Below are 8,713 nucleotides of genomic sequence, written 5' to 3'. Positions count from 1 at the left end.
CATTCACAGATTAAATGAGAAAAATCACATCACCTCAACACAGATGCATAAGATATGTATCGTAACAGATATATGTACAGAAGAAACATTTGATGCAACTTATTATGAATCCATAAAATATACATAAGCACCCTTTTTTTCCAAAGTTTTTGTTTAAATTCCAATAGGTTAACATATGGTGTAATATTAGTTTCAGATGTAGAATTTAGTGATTCATCAAAAATCACTAAAAAAAAAAAAATAGTGATTCATCAACACCTAGCGCTCATCACAGGTGCCCATCACTTATATAGCCCATCTGCCCTGTCCCCTACCCACCTCCCTTCTTGTAACCATCAGTTTGTTCTCTATAGTTGAGTCTGTTTCCTGGTTTGCCTCTCTTCTCCTCACTCCTATGTTTATCTGTTTGGATTCTAAAATTCTACATATGAATGAAATTATATGGCATTCGCTTTTCTCTGACGGAGTTAGTTCACTTAGCACAATACTCTCTAGCTCTGTTCACGTCATTGCAAATGGCAAGATTTCATTCTTTCTGATGGCTGAGTAATATTCCACTATGTATATCTACCACATTTTTTTTTTTTTATCCATTCATTGTTCAATGAATATTTGGGCTCTTTCTATAATTTGGCTTATATACACACTTTTATCAAATAGGAATTTAAAAGACTCTTTGTTAACCTGATAAAACATATCCTTTGAGATGCTATCATAAATGGCTTATGATATAATGTGGAAGTATTAAAAGACCTCCCTTTAAATCCAGTAACAAGAAAAAAAATGTTATGTTAGTGTCGTATGGCTGCAGCAACAAACTATCACAACCTAGGCAATTCAAAGCAATGCAAACTTCTTCTTATACAGCCTGAAAATCAGAAATCCAAAATTAGTTTCACTGAACCAAAACTTAAATGTCAACGGGCCATGCTCCCTCCAGAGACTCCACAGAGAAGGTTTCCTCTGCTTTTTCCAACTTCAAGAGCTACTTTTCTTGGCTCATGGTTCTTCCTTCATCTTCAAAGCTAGCAGTGTAATATCTTCAAATTTCTTTCCACGTTCATCATCACATAAACTTCCACCTTCTGTGTTAAATATTCCTCCCTTTCACTTTTATGAGACTTTTGATTGCATTCAAGCTCCACCAAGAAAATCCATTATAATTTCCAACATCATCTCGCTTTCAAAATGCTTAATCACTTCTGCTATTATTTTACCATATAATGTAACATTTAGGGATTAGAACCCAGATATCTTTTGAAGCCATCATTTTACCTCAGCAAATACCCTCTCTCGCTGCTTCTATTAGGCACTGCACTTTTGGAATAACTTATTTATTTATTTGTTTGTTTGTTTATTTATTTATTTTTTCTTATAAATATTTTATTTATTTATTCATGAGAGACACGGAGTAAGAGAGGCAGAGACACAGGCAGAGGAAGAAGCAGGCTCCATGTAGGGAGCCCAATGAGGGACTTGATCTCGGGACTCCAGGATCACACCCTGGGCCGAAGGCAAGCGTTAAACTGCTGAGCCATCCAGGCGTCGCTGAATAACTTTTTTAAAGAAGGCTTAGTTTGAAGGAGAACTAAGAGGTCATAGTATTTGTGGGACATGTGAGATGAAGGAAAGCTTTATTTTTGAATGTGGTATATAAAAACACATCCATATGAGGATAAAAATGACATTGAAGAAAAAGGAAAGTGATGCAGAACAGAGAAGGATTCAAGAGAGAGGAGTTGACATAGTAACCATATAAATTCTGTAGAACAGTTTGGATGAGATACTAAAAAGAGGATTGTCTTCTAAAGGATATATTTTATACCATTTTTATGATTATTTCTGTTTTTTTTATTTATTTTTTGTTGGTGTTCAATTTACCAACATACAGAATAACCCCCAGTGCCCGTCACCCATTCACTCCCACCCCCCGCCCTCCTCCCCTTCTACCACCCCTAGTTCGTTTCCCAGAGTTAGCAGTCTTTACGTTCTGTCTCCCTTTCTGATATTTCCCACACATTTCTTCTCCCTTCCCTTATATTCCCTTTCACTATTATTTATACTCCCCAAATAAATGAGAACATATAATGTTTGTCCTTCTCCGATTGACTTACTTCACTCAGCATAATACCCTCCAGTTCCATCCACATTGAAATAAATGGTGGCTATTTGTCATTTCTAATAGCTGAGTAATATTCCATTGTATACATAAACCACATCTTTATCCACTCATCTTTCGATGGACACCGAGGCTCCTTCCACAGTTTGGCTATTGTGGCCACTGCTGCTAGAAACATCGGGGTGCAGATGTCCCGGCGTTTCACTGCATCTGTATCTTTGGGGTAAATCCCCAGCAGGGCAATTGCTGGGTTAAGGCAGGTCTATTTTTAACTCTTTGAGGAAACTCCACACAGTTTCCCAGAGTGGCTGCACCAGTTCACATTCCCACCAACAATGTAAGAGGGTTCCCATTTCTCCGCATCCTCTCCAACATTTGTGGTTTCCTGCCTTGTAAATTTTCCCCATTCTCACTGGTGTGAGGTGGTATCTCATTGTGGTTTTGATTTGTATTTCCCTGATGGCAAGTGATGCAGAGCATTTTCTCATGTGCATGTTGACCATGTCTATGTCTTCCTCTGTGAGATTTCTGTTCATGTCTTTTGCCCATTTCATGATTGGATTGTTTGTTTCTTTGGTGTTGAGTTTAATAAGTTCTTTATAGATCTTGGAAACTAGCCCTTTATCTGATATGTCATTTGCAAATATCTTCTCCCATTCTGTAGGTTGTCTTTGAGTTTTGTTGACTGTATCCTTTGCTGTGCAAAAGCTTCTTATCTTGATGAAGTCCCAATTGTTCATTTTTGCTTTTGTTTCTTTTGCCTTCGTGGATGTATCTTGCAGAAGTTACTGTGGCCGAGTTCAAAAAGGGTGTTGCCTGTGTTCTCCTCTAGGATTTTGATGGAATCTTGTCTCACATTTAGATCTTTCATCCATTTTGAGTTTATCTTTGTGTATGGTGTAAGAGAGTGGTCTAGTTTCATTCTTCTGCATGTGGATGTCCAATTTTCCCAGCACCAGTGATTGAAGTGACTGTCTTTCTTCCCATGGATAGTCTTTCCTCCTTTATCGAATATTAGTTGAGGGTCCACTTCTGGGTTCTCTATTCTGTTCCATTGATCTATGTGTCTGTTTTTGTGCCAGTACCACACTGTCTTGATGACCACAGCTTTGTAGTACAACCTGAAATCTGGCATTGTGATGCCCCCAGATATGGTTTTCTTTTTTAAAATTCCTCTGGCTATTCGGGGTCTTTTCTGATTCCACACAAATCTTAAAATAATTTGTTCTAACTCTCTGAAGAAAGTCCATGGTATTTTGATAGGGATTGCATTAAACGTGTATATTGCCCTGGGTAACACTGACATTTTCACAATATTAATTCTTCCAATCCATGAGCATGGAATATTTTCCATCTCTTTGTGTCTTCCTCAATTTCTTTCAGAAGTGTTCTATAGTTTTTAGGGTATAGATCCTTTACATCTTTGGTTAGGTTTATTCCTAGGTATCTTATGCTTTTGGGTGCAATTGTAAATGGGATTGACTCCTTAATTTCTCTTTCTATAATTGACTTATATAGAAATGCCATAGAAATGCATAGAAATGCCACTGATTTCTGGGCGTTGATTTTGTATCCTGCCACACTACCGAATTGCTGTATGAGTTCTAGCAATCTTGGGGTGGAGACTTTTGGGTTTTCTATGTAGAGTATCATGTCATCGGCAAAGAGGGAGAGTTTGACTTCTTTGCCAATTTGAATGCCTTTAATGTCTTTTTGTTGTCTGATTGCTGAGGCTAGGACTTCCAGTACTATGTTGAACAGCAGTGGTGAGAGTGGACATCCCTGTCTTGTTCCTGATCTTAGGGGAAAGGTTCCCAGTGCTTCCCCATTGAGAATGATATTTGCTGTGGGCTTTTCATAGATGGCTTTTAAGATGTTGAGGAATGTTCCCTCTATACCTACACTCTGAAGAGTTTTGATCAGGAATGGATGCTGTATTTTGTCAAATGCTTTCTCTGCATCTAATGAGAGGATCATATGGTTCTTGGTTTTTCTCTTGCTGATATGTTGAATCACATTGATTGTTTTACGGGTGTTGAACCAGCCTTGTGTCCCAGGGATAAATCCTACTTGGTCATGATGAACAATTTTCTTAATGTACTGTTGGATCCTATTGGCCAGTATCTTGTTGAGAATTTTTGCATCCATGTTCATCAGGGATATTGGTCTGTAATTCTCCTTTTCGGTGGGGTCTTTGTCTGGTTTCGGGATTAAGGTGATGCTGGCCTCATAGAACGAATTTGGAAGTACTCCATCTCTTTCTATCTTTCCAAACAGCTTTAGGAGAACAGGTATGGTTTCTTCTTTAAACGTTTGATAAAATTCCCCTGGGAAGCCATCTGGCCCTGGACTCTTGTGTCTTGGGAGGTTTTTGATGACTGCTTCAGTTTCCTCCCTGGTTATTGGCCTGTTCAGGTTTTCTATTTCTTCCTGTTCCAGTTTTGGTAGTTTGTGGCTTTCCAGGAATGTGTCCATTTCTCCTAGATTGCCTAATTTATTGGCATATAGCTGTTCATAATATGTTTTTAAAATCGTTTGTATTTCCTTGGTGTTGGTAGTGATCTCTCCTTTCTCATTCATGATTTTATTAATTTGAGTCTTCTCTCTCTTCTATTTAATAAGGCTGGCTAATGGTTTATCTATCTTATTAATTCTTTCAAAGAACCAACTCCTGGTTCTGTTGATCTGTTCCACAGTTCTTCTGGTCTCGATTTAATTGAGTTCTGCTCGAATCTTTATTAACTCTCTTCTTCTCCTGGGTGTAGGATCTATTTGCTGTTTTTTCTCTAGCTGCTTTATGTGTAAGGTTAGCTTTTGTATTTGAGTTCTTTCCAGTTTTTGAATGGATGCTTGTATTGCGATGTATTTCCCCCTCAGGACTGCTTTTGCTGCATCCCAAAGATTTTGAACGGTTGTATCTTCATTCTCATTAGTTTCCATGAATGTTTTTAATTCTTCCTTAATTTCCTGGTTGACCCTTTCATCTTTTAGCAGGATGGTCCTTAACCTCCACGTGTTTGAGGTCCTTCCAAACTTCTTGTTGTGATTTCGTTCTAATTTCAAGGCATTATGGTCTGAGAATATGCAGGGGACGATCCCAATCTTTTGGTATCGGTTCAGACCCGATTTGTGACCCAGTATGTGGTCTATTCTGGAGAAAGTTTCATGTGCACTTTAGAAGAATGTGTATTCAGTTCAGTTTGGATGTAAAGTTCTGTAGATATCTGTGAAATCCATCAGGTCCAGTGTAGCATTTAAAGCTCTCGTTTCTTTGGAGATGTTGTGCTTTGAAGACCTATCGAGTATAGAAAGAGCTAGATTGAAGTCACCAAGTATAAATGTATTATTATCTAAGTATTTCTTCACTTTGGTTATTAATGGATTTATATATTTGGCAGCTCCCACATTCGGGGCATATATATTGAGGATTGTTAAGTCCTCTTGTTGAATAGATCCTTTAAGTATGATATAGTGTCCCTCTTCATCTCTCACTACAGTCTTCGGGGTAAATTTTAGTTTATCTGATATAAGAATGGCTACCCCTGCTTTCTTTTGAGGACCATTCGAATGGTAAATGGTTCTCCAACCTTTTATTTTCAGGCTGTAGGTGTCCTTCTGTCTAAAATGAGTCTTTTGTAGACAGCAAATAGATGGGTCCTGCTTTTTTATCCAGTCTGAAACCCTGCGCCTTTTGATGGGGTCATTAAGCCCGTTCACGTTCAGAGTTACTATTGAAAGGTATGAGTTTAGTGTCATCATGATATCTATTCAGTCCTTGTTTTTGTGGATTGTTCCACGGAACAACTTCTTAAAGGGGAATTTTAAGAGGCCCCCTTAAAATTTCTTGCAGAGCTGGTTTGGAGGTCACAAATTCTTTCAGTTCCTGCCTGTCTTGGAAGCTCTTTATCTCTCCTTCCATTTTGAATGAGAGCCTTGCTGGATAAAGTATTCTTGGTTGCATGTTCTTCTCATTTAGGACCCTGAATATATCCTGCCAGCCCTTTCTGGCCTGCCAGGTCTCTGTGGCGAGGTCTGCTGTTACCCTAATACTCCTCCCCATAAAAGTCTGGGATTTCTTGTCTCTTGCTGCTTTAAGGATCTTCTCTTTATCTTTGGAATTTGCAAGCTTCACTATTAAATGTCGAGGTGTTGAACGGTTTTTATTGATTTTAGGGGGGATCTCTCTATTTCCTGGATCTGAATGCCTGTTTCCCTTCCCAGATTAGGAAAGTTTTCAGCTAGAATTTGTTCAAATTCATATTCTGGCCCTCTGGTCCTTTTGGCGCCCTCGGGAACACCAATTAAAAGTAGGTTTTTCTTCCTCAGGCTGTCGTTTATTTCCCTTAATCTATCTTCATGGTATTTTATTTGTTTGTCTCTTTTTTCCTCAGTTTCCCTCTTTGGTATCAACTTGTCTTCTATGTCACTCACTCGTTCTTCCACCTCGTTAACCCTCGTCTTTAGGACTTCTAGTTTGGATTGCATCTCATTCAGTTGATTTTTAATTTCTGCCTGATTAGCTCTAAATTCTGCAGTCATGAAGTCTCTTGAGTCCTTTATGCTTTTTTCTAGAGCCTCCAGTAGCCGTATAATAGTGCTTCTGAATTGGCTTTCTGACATTGAATTGTAATCCAGATTTTGTAATTGTATGGGAGAGAGGACTGTTTCTGATTCTTTCTTTTGAGGTGAGGTTTCCCTTCTAGTCATTTTGCTCAGTGCAGAGTGGCCAAAAGCAAGTTGTATTGGGAAAAAGAGAAAAAGAGAGGAGAGAAAGAAGGAAAGAAAAGAGAAAGAGAAGAAAGAAAAAAGGAAGGAAAAAAAACGAAGAAGAAAAAGAAAAAGAAAAAGAAAGGAAAAAAAGGGGTGGGGGAAGGAAACAAATCAAAAAGCAAAACAAAACGAAACAAACAACAACAACAACAACAAAAACCGACGGGGGAGTATCTTCTGCTTCTGTGTACTTTAAGTCCCTTGGCTTCCCCTGGAACTGGTCCGTCTCGCTGGTCTTGTGGGGGAGGGGCCTGTTGTGCTGATTTTCAGGTGTTAGCACTTGGGGGGCCTGCTCTGCCCCTGCCTGGTGCAGGGCTCAGTGGGGGTTGTTTACCCCGTGAGGCCGCAGGAGGAACAGCCCCAGTGGCGGGGCAGCTCTGGAGCCCTGGATTCAGCCCCCGCAGTAGCTCCAGAGCTCTCCGTCTGCAGGGCCTGGAGGCTCGGGCCGGGGCCGCGGATCTGCTCAGCTGGGGCAGGAGCGTCCTCGCTGTCCTGGGCCCTCCCGGCCTCTGCCTGTCCCGGGGGAGGCGGGATCCTGGGCTGTGTCCCGGCGCCCTGTGCTCCGGAGCCTGCGCTGCTGGATTCGCGCTCCCGGGCCGCGCAGCCCCCTCCGCGGAGCCGCCGCCCGAGCCCCTCCGAGCTGCTCCTGGAACCGCGCAGCCCCCTCCGCACGGAGCCTCTTCCTCTGCCCGAGCCCCCCGAGCTGCTCCGGGTCCCGCCGGGTCCTGCCGCCCGCGCTGCAGCCCTTAGGGAGCTCGGCGCACTCTCCCGGGGCGCAGGTGTCTGTTAGTGTCCCCGGGAGCCCGAGGGCATCCCCGCCCTCCTGGGTCCTGCTCCACCTCCCCGCGAGCCCCTTTCCGCCCGGGAAGGTCGGTGCAGCTCCTGCGTCTCCGGGTCGGGGCTCTCCTGTCCTGGGGACACTCGCCCCGGCCTCAGCCCGGCTCCTCGCGGGGCCCCTCCCCCCTGGAGGCCTTTTGTGTCTTTATTTCTTTTTTCCCGTCTTCCTACCTGGATAGACGCGCGAACTCCTCACTGTAGCATTCCAGCTGGTCTCTCTTTAATTCTCAGGCCGAATTCATAGATTTTCAGGGTAATTTGAAGGTTTTCTAGGTAATTTGGTGGGGACAGGTGACCTGGGGACCCTGCTCTTCCGCCGTCTTGCCCCTCCTCCCCTATTTCTGGTTTGATCTTAACTGCTTTGCTGTCAATAGATATTAGTTTTGAGTGAAAATTATTGACTGAGATGAGAGAAAATGAAAAACAAAAACAGAATTTTCCATGACATGAGTGGAATTCTCTAATCAGTACACATTGAATGAGGTACACAATGAGTGGTAAAAAGACACCTCCATATCAGGCATGAAGCTGTAAAATTTATGTATTATCTACTTCCCAATCTCCTATACTAAAGGAATGTCAGATCAATAAAATGATGTAAGGGTTCACATTAAGGAAATAACTTTTATATTTTATTACATTTGTACTTTAATCTCTTCCTTACTTAATTTTTTGGTGGGTCATAATACATAGTTTTAATGTGATCACTGTTATCTTTCATTGACATATACAAAACAATCATTTCTATAGTGTCTACTTCTTTCTTGTAATCTAAAATGTAATATAGCAAAAAATGCTAAAAATAAGTAGAAAATGGGCACCTGGGTGGCTCAGTCTTTGACTCAGGTCATGATCCCGGGAACCTGCTTCTCCCTCTGCCGCTCCCCTTGCTTGTGTTCTCTATCTTTCTGTGTCAAATAAGTAAATATAAAATCTCCAAAAAAAAAAAAAAAAAAAAAAAAAAAAGCAGAAAGGGAAAACCTGCGC

This window comes from Canis lupus, chromosome 19, assembly GCF_003254725.2.
Source record: "Canis lupus dingo isolate Sandy chromosome 19, ASM325472v2, whole genome shotgun sequence".
Taxonomy (NCBI): domain Eukaryota; kingdom Metazoa; phylum Chordata; class Mammalia; order Carnivora; family Canidae; genus Canis; species Canis lupus.
This window is presented reverse-complemented; position numbering follows the sequence as displayed.